The following is a 14,411-nucleotide window of genomic DNA, read 5'->3' as shown; positions in this document are numbered from 1 at the left end:
GGCTGCTGGGAGTTGAAGTGCAGAGCCCGGTGGAACCTTGAGGAGGGCACCCCCAAGGGGACTAAAACTCCCAGAATGCACCTCCCACTCAGCTGCTTTGCTTCTCCCTCCCTCTCCCCCCGTTCCTTTGGTTTTCCTCAAGCCAGAATCTCTGTCTACCGACTGCTGTTCTCGGAACCCGTGCCCTTGGCTGCCCCTCCTGCGCTGTGCCAAAGCGCCAGAGTGATTTCAAACGCACAGTCGTTTTGTTTAAAGCCGTGACCGACGAAGCACGAAGAAGGAAGAAAGGGCAGGCAGCTGACTGAAAAACTGGTTGCCTGTGAACCTAGCCCTATTGCTGGGGGCGGAGGTTGGATACTGGGGACTTTTGAGGAAATACCAACGTCCCTGCCAAAGAAAGGGGTCAGAGGCACGGAATCTCCCTATTTCCCGTGTAATAGATGTTGTTCTATGTTTTTATAGCTAATGTATTTCGGAAATGGCCCGCGAGGGACTTAAGGACATGGATTTGCCCTTAATTCGCCTGAGTTACGAATTTAAGTCAGCTGCTTCCTTGAGACCAAGTGACAGACGACCCACAAGTGAAGATTTTGCCGCACTGGCTTGAACAAACCCCTGCGAAACAGGACGATGTCATAATCTCAAGCACTCTGAAATTAAAACTCCTCAATTCCGCCAGATTACACTCATTCGTTAAAGAGATGCCCCCCAAAGAAAAGAGGATAACCGTGTATCCCACTTTTAGAAGGAGCCAGCTATAGCCTTCATGTTTTCCTGTGAGTCTGTTGCTCCCTGCCATACCTTTCCATTCTTCTACTGATTCCTTTCCCCTGTCCTCTTGTGAGCAGGTAAGGTAAAGCGTCCTCAGAGAAAGAGAAGGTAAGAAGCCATTTTTGGCCTAAGCCATTTTGTGATGTAAGCCTGGCCGCAATGCTTGCCTGCCCTAGAACAGTCATAATCTTAAGGGAACAAAAGACTTACCAGGCGAGAGAAGTAACAACAGCAAAGATAATAAATCAGTTGTAAACTCCCAGTTCTGTTACAATGGTAAAGATTAGCCTGAAGCACTTTCTTGAGCTGTTTTGAAAAATTTAAACGCCCCTCGGGTGCTCAACCATCAGATCAACTGGAGCTTAAGGGAGGATGAGGTTGACCTCTTCTGACCCTTGTGCCTTCAACCAACTAAAGCTTGGACTCTGTTGACCTCCCAAGCCCCTTCATGAATATGCATGTACCCTTAGCTAAAAACTTCCCCAGTTTTGCTGTTCAGGAAGACACTGCTTTGGGAAAGACCCCCAGTGTTCTCCTTCCTTGCTGCAAGTAATAAATGCTTCCTACTCCCGCTCTTTGGCTTGGTTGTGTCTTCTGGCTCAACACCCACCAAGAGGCCAACCCAGTGTGAAATAAAATTCATATTTTATTGGGACTTCCCTGGCGGTCCGTGTCCCCGCTGCAGGGGGCACGGGTTCGATCTCTGGTCGGGGAACTAGGATCCCGCGTGCCACTAGATGTGGCAAAAAAAAAAAAAAGAAATGTTTTAAGGCAAGACCAGAAAAGTTTAAACAAAAGTTTTTCTCTGCTCTCTGGCCTCCTCTCTCCCCACTACTGTGCGCTGTGTATCTGCATTATGCCCAACCTTCCCCATCGGCAGAAATGCCTACTTAACCATGAAGAGCAACATTCTCCTTGCATCAAGACAACTCCTTCTTGATCTTGTAAGGGGTCACATGACCCACCACGATGCTGCTCAGATCTGGATTATGTAAACTGTCAATAATACGTCATTTAATGTACAGCCCTCTGTCTCAAAAAACGTATATAATTGTGCGGAGATGCTCTTCCTTTTGAGGGTTATAATCCTCAAATTTGGCTCAAATAAAATTTGGGGTAACACTCTTGTCTCCAAAAACAAGCAAACAAAATCTGAGCAGCAATGCCTTGATTTAATAAATAGACCCTGGCCATACCCAGCTGCTCCATTCTGTGAGCTGTATTCCCTAAGCAGCAGTATTATGAACAAATACTGTATATCAAAATATATTAAGGGATGATGACTTTGCAGAAGATTTAATTCAGGGCTCCTATGAAGAGAGAATGAATCTCGTGCTATTATGATACATTTACAAAAAAAGCCGTTGACACTTTTTTCAGAGATAGTTCAATTCTATTGCATAAATAAAGCACATTTTATTAAAATCCAGTTAAACAGTTGAAAAGAACAGAGAACTGGAAGAATTTATCTTAAACCTTTGTATCTTCTCTTTCATTCACAAACATTGAATACCTAATAGATGCCATGCACTGTTCTAAGTGCTGAGGATACAGCAGTGAATAAGACAAATGTGTTTACACTCAAGGTGTTTATGTTAGAGTTGGAAGACACAGACAATAAGCTTAAATAGGGAAACCTCATGAACTGCTAATTTCTATAATGAAAACAAGCAGGGCAATGTGCTATAGATAGGGGTGTTATTTTGTTTATTTATTTATTTTGGCTGTGTTGGGTCTTCGTTGCTGCACTGGCTTTCTCTAGTTGTGGCGAGCGGGCGCTACTCTTCATTGCGGTGCGCGGACTTCTCATTGCAGTGGCTTCTCTTGTTGCGGAGCACGGACTCTAGGCGTGCGGGCTTCAGTAGTTGTGGCACGTGGGCTCAGTAGTTGTGGCTCGCAGGCTATAGAGCACAGGCTCAGTAGTTGTGGCACACGGGCTTAGTTGCTCCACGGCATGTGGGATCTTCCAGGACCAGTGCTCGAACCTGTGTCCTCTGCATTGGCAAGCTGATTCTTAACCACTGTGCCACCAGGGAAGTCCGATAGAGGTGTTAGTTTAGGTTGGGGGTGGGAGTATCAGGAAAAGCCTACCTGAGAAAGTGACATTTAGTCTGAGACCTGAATAATGACAAGAAGGATCCAGCCATGGAAAGATCTAGAGGAAGAGTGTACCAGGTAACGGGAGCAGCTAGTGCAGAAGCTGTTACCCGAAAACTGGATCCACCTCGTGGTGGGTATTGAGCCAAAAGACACAACTAAGCCAACGAGCGGGAGAAGGAAGGATTTATTACTTGCAGCAAGAAAGGAGAACACTGGGGGTCTTTCCCAAAGCAGTGTCTTCCTGAACAGCAAAATTGGGGAAGTTTTAAACTAAGGTCACATGCATATTCGCGAAGGGCTTGGAAGGTCAACAGAGTACAAGCTTTAGTTGACTGAAGTCACAAGGGTCAGAAAAGGTCAACCTCATCCTCCCTTGGGCTCCAGTTGATCTTCTGGTTGAGCACCGGAGGGGATTTAAATTCATCAAAACAGCTCAAGAAAGTGCTTCAGGCTAATCTTTACCATTGTAACAGAACTGGGAGTTTACAACTGATTTATTATCTTTGCTATTGTTACTTTTCTTGCCTGATAACAGTCCTATGTTTCTGCATTCTTTTGTTCTTACAAAAGCCACCAGGAGCAGACAAACTTTGCTGTTCCTTTAAGCCTTGGTAGTGTTTCTCAACCCTAGCTGCACATCTTGAATCACCTAGTGTAAGTCCCTAGAGAAAGAAAACCAGGCATAGCTTTCTTGACATAAGAGAAGCCATTTTTGGTCTAAGCCATTTGGTGATCTAAGCCTGGCTGCAATGCTTGCCCTTGAATAGGTTTCAGTAGTTAATGATCTTAAGGGAACAATGCAGTAAGTGAGAAGTGGAGAGATTTGGGATATGTTTTGGAAGAAAAATCATCAGGGTGAGCCAATGGATTAGCCATGGGGACAGGTAAGGGAAAGAAATCAAAACATGACTCTCAGGTTTGTAACCTGAGCTTCTAGGTGAATGGCCGTGCTATTTCCTGAAATGGGGAAGACTGTGTAACCACCTTCCCAGAATGCTTTAAGAACTCCAGTCTTTATGTTAGGGAACCATTGACCAAAACCGCCCACCTTGGCCAGGCATGATGTTAACCGCCTGCCTGAGTTGTCTCAGGACAGGAGGTCCTGATAAAGAATGACTGTGCTGCTGCTGAAACTAACTCGGGAGGGGCCGAAAGGCGGGAGGACATGCCAGCCCATAGTAGGTCTTGTAAAACTCCCCTGGAAGAATTCGGGAGGTGCCAAAGGAGGAGGGGGGGAGAAGATATGTCCTGCCAACCTCCCAGAAACCCCTCACGCTGGAACCCATTTTGGCTGAGAGATGCTCAGGCCACCAGGAAGGACCCTGAGTCCGAATGACGGACCAGAGACAACCTGGAAACTAACCCCGTTATCATAAAATCCAAGACTGTGAGCCACGTGGCAGAGCAGTTCTCCTGGGCTCCCTTACCCTGCTGCTCTCCACCCGGGCACCCCTTCCCAATAAAGTCTTTTGCTTTGTCAGTACGTGTGTCTCCTCAGACAGTTCTTTTCCAAGTGTCAGGCAAGAGCCCACTCTCGGGCCCTGGAAGGGGTCTCCCTTCCTGCAACATTTTCAAACAAGCCTTAAATATCTGGGTGAAGGATGTCATGACTGGGCCAAAGTCACACAGCCAGGAACCAACGTCTCCTAACTCAAAAGTCCAAGATCTTTTCCTCTAAGCCATGCTGTGATGTCTTGTCATTTGCTGTGTTAGCATAGATCATTCTCCAGGCATAAATTTTATAAGGGTTTTCAAGAACAAGGTCTTGAGTTTACCCTTGAGCCACAGTTATTTCTGGAGTCCTCTGCTTACTGTTCTCTGCCCCATACAGAGTGCTCTGCTAGCTTTCTACCTCAATCGTACTTGTCCTGCAGTGTCTGTCCAATTTCCTCCTCAGTAAGACCTCCCAGACTCCCGATCCCTTGTCTAACTCCTGTAAGTCAATGGTTCTCAGCCACACCTGCATACTGAAATCGCCCAGGAAGCTTTAAAATCAGATTCCTGGTTTCATGCCAAGCATATTGAAGGGAGGGAGGGGTTAGAGAGGGTCTGTAATTACTTAACATCCTTCAGGTTTTGATAAAAACTCAGACTCAAGAAACACTAGAGTAAACTATATATTTAGCAAATAATTAGGTACCTACTTTGTGATCGTCCTTGGATTGTTTTATCATTTAGTATTTTATATACACAAATACATACTATATTTATGTACTCAGTTGGTAATATGTCTGGTCTCTCCATACCCTTTTATCCCTTCTGTCCCTGGTCAGGGGGAGAAGTGACTTATCTAATTGGTACAGTTAGGAAAAACAAACTGGGTTTGCTGAGCTCAGCTCCTCCCACATTCCTCTTGGGTCTGAGCTGCCTTCTGCATAGGGAGGGCACCCTAGTTCAGCATTGTCTCAACTTAGGGTTTAGTTAACAGGCCAGACTGGCTCTCCCGTTATTATATGTTCTCTGACCTAGTCTTTATTATTAATAAGGGTGATATTTGGGCCTCCATATGTGTTATTACTTTTTTTAAATTAATTTTTTTGGAGTATAGTTGATTTACAATGTGTTAGTTTTGAAACCGAGTGAGGCCCCGTGGGGCTCCCGCTCACGGAGGCGTTTTTGTCCCCCCCCCCCCCCCCCCCCGTTTCTTGTAGGCCAGACTCCAGCCTCCATGACCTTCCCTGAGTTCCAAAGGGCAGATTCCAACAGTTGCCAATCGAGGGAGGAGTGGCCAAGAAACCACCTGAGGGGAGATTAAAGGGACCAGAGAAGCTCATCAAGGTGAGGAGACGACCACCTGAGACTATAGGGGTACAGGCCCTGCGCACCGCAATCTTGGAGATCCCAGCCTCGAACCACTGCTGTAAAACCCTCCATCACATCCTCCTGGGTTGGGACACATAGTTTTTGAGGGCAGGAGCCCAGTGTGTCCCCCTCTGCCTGGCAAAGCAACAAAGCTGTTCTTTTCTACTTCACCCAAAACTCTGTCTCTGAGATTCGATTTGGCACCGGTGTACAGGGCTGAGCTTTCGGCATCAGTATGAATTCTGACTTGGCTGAATTACTTCATCCGTCTAAGAGTTTAAGCCGCTGTTACATTTGTAAGGGTTGTAATATTTGTGAACATTTGTAAAAGAGGCATAATAATAACCCTTTTTCATAGGGTTGTTTTGAGAGTTTTTTTAATATATACAATTTTTATTGGTCAATTATATCTCAATAAAGATGAGGGGAAATGTTTGAAAATTGGAATTCATTCATTCATCCAATAGCACTGAATGCCCACTCGAGTTTAGCTACCACGTAATGGAGCTGAAGTGTGAGGCTGAGGCAGGAATACAGTAGGAGAAGAGGCAAAGGAAAATTTGGGAGTACAGTCTGAAGGACCAAGAGTTCATAGGAAATATTTAATTATATTTTGTTTCATATTGTTTCCATAAACAGGGTTATACCGAGCCTATTTTTCTGTCACTTGATTTTCTTTCCCCCTCAATATGTCTTGGAGGTACTTCCATGTCCATATCCGTAAGACTGTCTCATTCTTTTTTTTAAAATTTATTCATTTTTGGCTGCGTTGAGTCTTTGTTGCTGCCCGCGGGCCTTCTCTAGTTGCAGTGAGTGGTGGCTTCTCTTGTTGTGGAGCACGGGCTCTAGGCACACGGGCTTCAGTAGTTGTGGCACACAGGCTTCAGTAGTTGTGGCACACGGGCTTCAGTAGTTGTGGCTCGTGGGCTCTAGAGCGCAGGCTCAGTAGTTGTGGCGCATGGGCTTAGTTGCTCCACGGCATGTGGCATCTTCCCAGACCAGGGCTCGAACCCATGTCCCCTGCATCGGCAGGCAGATTCTTAACCACTGTGCCACCAGGGAAGTCCCTGTCTCATTCTTTTTTAATTTCTGTATCATGTATAGAAATGGGCTATAACTTGTTTAAGCACTTTCTTATTGGTGAATATTTAGGTTGGGGTGTTTTGAGAATTTAATAAGATGCTGTAAAGAGCTTACTTAGCATCGTGCCCTGCACTTAGGAGGTCTTCAATAAATGTTAGTTAGTAATCTTAATAACCTAATATATTCTAATATAATGGAAGGAACTGGGTAGCAGGACTGGTTTCATTCAATTCATTTTTACTTAATTTGGAAGAGCAGACTAGGACCTACAAAGACAACTGTTGCCCAGAAAGACTAACTGGAGCCCACGTTTGCCTCTCCCCACCTCCAGCCTTGATGCTGTATTTGATGTGTAGGAGAAGCGGGTGCCCTTCACTAGGGAGCCACACACGCACTCAGTCCAGGATTTGGAGAAAATGGAGGAGGAGATCTGCCAGGAGGTGGAGTGGATTCGTTTCCTGGGGCTGCCATGACCACAAATTGAGTGGCTCAGAACAACAGAAATGTACTCGCTCACAGGTATGGAGGTCACGCGTCTGAAATCAAGGTGCTGGCAGGGACATCCTCCCCCCGAAGGCTCTAGGGGAGACTCCTTTCTCACTTCTGGTGGTGGCTGGCAATCTTTATAGCTGCTTCACTCCAATCCCTGCCTCTGTTTTCACATGGCATTCTTCTTTATGTGTCTGTATTTCTGTGTCTTCACATGGTCTTCTTATAAGGACATCAGTCTTCTTATAAGGACATCAGTCATTGGATTTAGGGCCCCGCCCTGTCCTAGTAGGACCTCATCTTAATGTAACTAATTACATTTGCAAAGACCCTATTTCCAAATAAGGTTACATTCTGAGAGTCTAGATGGATGTGAATTGGGGGAGAGGGGAGGGGACAACACCCACAAGTTCAACCCCCTACACGGAGGAACTGTGGCTGAGCCCTTCCCATGACAATAGGTGGGATCTACCTGCAGGTCAGAGGCAATGCACCTGGCACCTCCCACCAGACATAAAAACATTAAAAAAAAGAAAAAATGGGCAGCTGCTTTATTTCTCCCTCCCAAATAGCATCCAAAGTGTCTCTGCTGGCCAACGCTGATCCAGAACCATTTAGGAAAGGAAATTCTGTGAAATTCCAGTCTAGCTAAGTTGACATAGTACAGAGCTATCACACAGGGCATGAGTGAGGACTTTTTTTTTTTTTTAAAGCAGAGAAATGACTTGATGGAACTGTTGTTTAAAAAGTATTGATCTGGCGGCAGAGAGGAGAGATTGGGGAGGAAGAAAGATTGGAGATGTTAAGAGATCATTGGCACGGTCTAGGATAGTGGCCCCTAAACTTTCTTTGATTGTGCTTTTGGTAATGATAGACTAGGTAAATGGGGCTGACCCTCTGGCTGAACACAACTGCAAATCTGCATTAAAAAAAAAAATCTAAGTGTCAAAAAACTAAGAAGATAATGAGGAATAATTGCTCCAATATAGGGAAGCCGTTGGAAATGGAAATCCAGAAATGCGATCCCGGCATTTAGGGCTCTTTTACGGTGTGTGTGGCGGCGGGGAGCGGGGACTGGAAGGTCTGAAGAGCAGGCTGAGAAGTGCCTCCCAAGCTCTGGGGGCTTCGGGCTCAGGACCCTGGGAGACAACCAGCCGCATGGGGCTGACACACCAAAAGTTTGCATCACAGGAGAGGGAGGGAATGAAAAATAAACCTGCAGGCTAGGTCAGCTTTGTCTGATCTTGCTGACCCAGAAAAGCACAAATCCTGAAATTGGATTAGGGGAATCCTGGATTACTACAGCCCTGAGGCCTGGCAGAAACAAATTAAGAAACTCAACATCCAAGGCCTCAAATTATTTCTACAAATAACTTTTCAAACACAATTTCCAGCACATACGCAAACATTTTTTTTATTGCTTGCCATTCTTAGTTTTAAAAATAAAATTGAGCACACACCTTTAATACATATTTATTCACTTACAAAAATGAGATAGAGATGAAATAAAATATTTGAGTTTTTAAAATTTTATTTTTAACGGTAGGAAAAGGTTTTAACAACACTTTAGTTTTCTACAGCTGCTATAATGAAGTATCACAAACTGGGTAGCTTGAAATGACTGAAATGCATTCTCTGACAGTCGTGGCGGTCAGAAATGCAAAGTCAAAATGTCGGCAGGGCCATGGCTCCTCTGAAGCTTCAAGGGGTGGATTCTCTTCCAGCTTTTATTTATGTGGCAGCATAAATCCTATCTCTGCCTTCTCTTCTCATAAGGATACCAGTCATTAATTTAACTAATTATATCTACAACGACCCTATTTCCAGATAACTTCGTGTTGAGGTACTGGAGATGAGGATTTCAACTTTTCCTGGGACACGATTCAACCCATAGTAATTACCATCCAGTCTTCATTATTTAAAAAAAAAAAAATCTTTTGAAAATGATGAACACTTTGAGAGTCAGCAGCCCCACAGCCTGATTGGTTTATCTCAATAATTAATTTTACTTTATTTATCTTTCGGGGCCGGGCCTCATGGCATGCAGGATCTTGGTTCCCTGACCAGGGATTGAACCCATGCCCCCTGCAGTGGAAGCACGGAGTCTTAACCACTAGACCACTAGGGAGGTCCCATAATTAATTTTAATGTTTGTCATAATTGCAAAAGATCCTTCCAAACATCTGAGACCCAGATGAAAGCAGAGCGCCTCCAACTGACTTTCTGAGTTGTGACACACATTTCTTAATCCCATCCACTTACTATCCAAAGATTGGTGTTGATCTTCATCTAGTAAATTGTTAATACCATCTTTTTGATGTTAGTTTTCTTGGACACTCATTGGAAGATGTTGCATTTTTGTTATTTTCATGAATAGGTTAATGGGAACTCTTTGTGTGGGAAATTTTTAAACAAGTGAAATAATTCTGGTTCCAAGTTTGTGTGCAGATAGGAGACAGAATTGTGTAGTTTTGGACAATTTAGTTGTATAACAGTGGACATGTTTTCAAACTATTCTCTCTATAAGATGTTTCTCTTAAAAGCAACAACTTTCTTGTTTATTGTTAAGACATTTATTTTGATGAAACAGATTAAATGTGGCTATTTTTCCAAACTGTCTGCTACGTACTACGTGACAGTCATTCCATCATTTTACTGCAGAAAAGTCCAGCAAACTTTGTATAGTCATCCTCTAGGTGGACACTGTTATCCACCACCCATAAGCATCCTCCCCGGATGTCGGGCAGTGGCTTCGGCTGTAGGGAGTGCTGGTAGCACTTCAGGGATTGCCTGGGGCGACCCCCATCCAAGGGAATGACCCACAAAGGAATATAAAGATCTGGCTGTCTGAGCCCAACTCAGGACAACTCAGAAGGAGTATTCCAGCCGAGGGGTCTTCTGCCTGCAATGCAGCTCAGCTTCGCCCTCTGCTCAGTCCTGCTTCCTTCTTCCCCTTCCTTCTACTCTTGTGGAAACCAGAGGCTTGCACTCCTAAGTGTCCTGCAGGCTGTGTCTCAGAATTTTCTTCCCAGGGACCCAAACTGTGACATCATCATTTAAGAGAAAAAAAAAAATGCATAACGTGTCTTTACAATCTTTGCCAAGAGAAAACCAGAAAACTTATGTGCGGTACAAAAGGTTTGCCTGGCCATTGTAATGATGGCCTATTATTTTAAAGTCTTGCTTTTACAAAATGAAGCCCATCAAAAACAAGTCATAGCAAGGAAAGAGCAATGCAGAGATACTCCGAAAGTGGGGCTCCGACTATGCTCTCAGGATATTTCCTATTATTCTATTTGATATGTGACCGTATAACATAAGAACCAAATGAGGATCCCAGTGAATACTACGAAAGTTTACATTTTTTTTTTTTCTTGCGGTACGCAGGCCTCTCACTGTTGTGGCCTCTCCCGTTGCGGAGCACAGGCTCCGGATGCGCAGGCTCAGCGGCCATGGCTCACGGGCCCAGCCGCTCCATGGCATGTGGGATCTTCCCGGACCGGGGCACAAACCCGTGTCCCCTGCATCGGCAGGCGGACTCTCAACCACTGCGCCACCAGGGAAGCCCGAAAGTTTACATTTTTACCTTTTCAAATAAACATATATGCTTTCTCATATTGTCTTTTTATGTTCTCAGTGTATCAGATTGCACATTCCACTCATCTGGGCCAAAAGCCACAAGAACGGAACCTAGGGTGTGACAAAGGAAGGGCAGGAGGGAGAGCACGATGGACACAGACACGCGAGTTGTCTGTGCTGAGGAGGACGTGGAAAGAACCAATGACAATGTCCAAATCATTAGCCTAAATTGACTGAATGAAAGTCAGGGCCCTGGACAGAAATTTTTGACCTGGGGAATAAGGTAACGTCTGCCTTGCTGGATTTGGACGATGGTGGTTGGACACCTGGATAAAGATGTTCAGCAGTGATCTCACTGGGTAGCTGGAAGTCGTTCAAGAGAGCAGTCAGGGCTCAAGTAGCTAGCCATCTGCAAATTTGGGAAGGTGAAAGCTGAAGGATTGAGGAATGTCTAAGAAGAGAGGCTGAGGAGATCAGAAAAGTATTTTTAAAAGATTGATCTTGAAATAATGACTCTTTATCTCTTTTTTTCTGATTTTGAGTGTGATGCACATTTGTTGAAAAATTGTCTTCCTGACAAACTCATTATTTAAAACTCCTTGAATGTATTCTTCTGTGAAATCTTTATTGCACAGGGGTGATTTATCAACCTCTCTATTATGGTATACCTAGATCACGTATTCACGTTGATTATGTATTCATCATTCAGTAGTCTCTCAATTTTTTCTGTCTCTCCCACTAAATTGTTTTTTTTCAAGGCAAAGGCCTTGACATTTGCGTTCCCTGCGTGCAGATACTTACATGCTAGTCTCTCAGTAATTGCTTCCAAATGCATAAATTAATGGAAAAAAAAGAGAGATTGGGCTTGAAAAAAAGAAGAAACTTTGAAAAAAAAAAGTTAGGTCTAGCAGTGGAGTTGAAGATCTGTTGGAAAAACCTTAGGTCTTATAGGGGTTCCGAGTGCATCACCCCAAAATTTGCCACATTGGCATATTGATATTTTGAGTTAAAGGCACTTGAGAAACAGCACATGTAAAAAGGTCACTTTGACCTTCCTTTTTCTTCCTGAAAGCAGGAAATAAAATTCTGCTGTGATAGGTGCCCTCCCTGTACCAGAGGAAAAAAGCCTTCTCATCACTGGAGACAGGAAGTCATGGCCGAGAGAAATCCGTGCAAAAAAACTTGGTCAAAATAACCCCTATCTTCCCAGCCACTTCTCTACGATTAACTGCCCTAATTCAAACCCCTTAGTCTCGTCTCGTGTTCACAGTTCACTACTGTTTGTCCAACCTAGTGTATAAGCTTGGACCTTAACTGCTTCTTTGGGTCTCTGTTACTCTTGTGACGGCTCCCATGTACATGTAAAAATTACTATATAAGGTTTGTATGCTTTTTCTCCTGTTCATCTGTCTTATGTCCATTTAATTCCTAGGCCCAGCCAGAGACCTAAGAGAGTAGAGGAGAAGTTTTGCTTCACTTACGAGTCTCAAGGCCACCTAGAGGAGGCTTCGGGGATACAGACGTGGGCAAATGAAGTCCATAGGCAAGGGCATGGGGAGGACAGAGGGATGGATAGGAGAGGAGGGGTTCAAGAGACGTCACTAAGAAGGGCAAGCTTTGTGACTAACCAGCTCTTTGTGAGAAGCCAGGGAAAAGAAAGAATTCAACAGTTCCTTTTGGACCTTATTTGGAAAAATATCTTTTTTTTGGCCGCGCCCGGCAGCTTGCAGGGTCTCAGTTCCCCAACCAAGGATCAAACCCGCAACCCCTGCAGTGGAAGCGTGGAGCCTTAAGCACTGCATAGCCAGCGAAGGCCCTGGAAAAATATCTGTGTTCCAAATACACTGTCCTCTGTTCTCATCCTTACCTCATGCAAACCCACATAAATATGGTATAGGTCTTAGAAGTGGTTTAGTTCAATTACAGTTAGGCACTGAATACACGCCAGTTTCCCTATGGCAAATTAAACAGCTAACTATAGCAATAGATTTTTATCTACCCAGACAGCAGCAGCTTGTCATGAGCAGGAAGGCACACATGGCTGATACTCATTTCCTTTCTTGGTCTAATTATTCCCATGACAGAATATTTGCTTTTAGACCATATGTATAAAAGTTTATGTTGTAGCTGTTTAGGCTAATTAGCTAGTTTTTGTTTTTAAAGAAAGGCTAAACAATTTAGAACTGTAAAAGATAGCTATACTATTATTTTCACAGTTTAATAGGTTGAACATTTATAATGGATGTGGTCTTAGTTTGTTTGGGCTGCTATAACAAAAACACAGGAGACTGAGTGGCTTAAACAGCAAACATTTATTTCCCACAGTCTGGAGGCAGGGAAGTCCAAGATCAAGGCAGCAAGAGATTCAGTGTCTGGTGAAAAAACACTTCCTGGTTCACCCCCTTGTTTTGTCCTCACATAGCAGAAAAAGAAAGAGAGCTCTCTGGGGTCCCTTTTACAAGGCCACTAATCCCACTGATGAGGGCTCTACCCTCATGACCTAATTACCTTCCAAAGGACCCATCTCCTAATACCATGATACTGGGAGTTAGGGTTTCAACATATGAAACACAATCATTTAGCCCATAACAGATATCATGTTTCTTTCCTTTAACAGCCCAACCTAGCTTATTTCTTCTGCCTGCCAAAAAACTGGGTAATATCACAGAGGGGGGGAAAAGTTCTCTAAGAGAAAAGAAATTCCTAAATCATGTCATGCTTTCCTTGATGATACAAAGAATGAAGTCTACATCCTTCAGTTTGAACAATAAAGCCCAGATTCTTACATTTCTAGGGAAATGTGGTATTTTGCTGGATCTTTGTATTCTAGTATAAAATTTTAATTTCTGTTAGAATTTTTCCCCCTGGTATAGTTGTAGTATGTTAATCAGTTGAATCAGTTATTGCAGGTCTATCTGAATCAGGACTAGGGCAAGATGCCTTTGGGGACTATTAAAAACACTTTTATTGGACTTAATATTGTAGCTCAAGCCACTACTTTAAAGCCACTCTTTTAAAAGTACTTATCAATAGAGTACTTTCCTACATCATCACGAAAATGTAAAGTTAGGCTCGAATGTTACATTGTCACTTAGTTGAAGTCTGGCTAACAGCAGCTAGTAACACTCCTGTTGTGCTTATCTACTGTATTAACTCATTTAATCTTCACCTCAATGCTATTAGGTAGGAACTATTATTATTCCCATTTTATAGATGAGGAAGCTGAGGCACAAGAGGTTAAGTAACCAGACCAAAGTTACATAACTAGTAATGGGAGAACCAGATGCAGACCCAGTCAGTCAGCCCCAAGTCCACGCTCTTAACCACTGTGCTTCTTCTGGCTGTTTAAGTGAGAGTTAAGTGCTTACAGGGGAAAAAAATACTTCCACTTGCCTCCGTAAAATTCTAAGAATCAATCATGCAGTTATGTAGTAGATTGGGAGAAAAATAAAGTAACTTAGGGGGACAGAGTCAAGATGGCGTACTAGGAGTATGCGGAATTCACCTCTCCTCACAGTGGGGCAGCTACCAGTCACCAGTGGGGGACCACGGACACCTAAGGGGACGGGAGGACACGCAGCGACCGG

General features: G+C 43.9%; 1 long non-coding RNA gene across 1 annotated transcript; it reads left to right on the top strand.

Annotated features, from left to right (window-relative positions):
* Positions 1 to 101: 101 nt before the first annotated feature.
* On the top strand, positions 102 to 11,365 carry LOC117313787 (uncharacterized). Its single transcript, XR_004528366.2, has 4 exons — positions 102 to 776; positions 5,523 to 5,649; positions 7,088 to 7,275; positions 10,633 to 11,365. It is a non-coding gene; the product is annotated as an uncharacterized lncRNA (long non-coding RNA).
* Positions 11,366 to 14,411: the final 3,046 nt, after the last annotated feature.

This window comes from Tursiops truncatus, chromosome 10 (genome assembly GCF_011762595.2).
Source record: "Tursiops truncatus isolate mTurTru1 chromosome 10, mTurTru1.mat.Y, whole genome shotgun sequence".
Classification (NCBI taxonomy): Eukaryota; Metazoa; Chordata; class Mammalia; order Artiodactyla; family Delphinidae; genus Tursiops; species Tursiops truncatus.
Note: the sequence above shows the minus strand (reverse complement) of the source record. Positions and strands in the feature narration are given on the sequence as shown.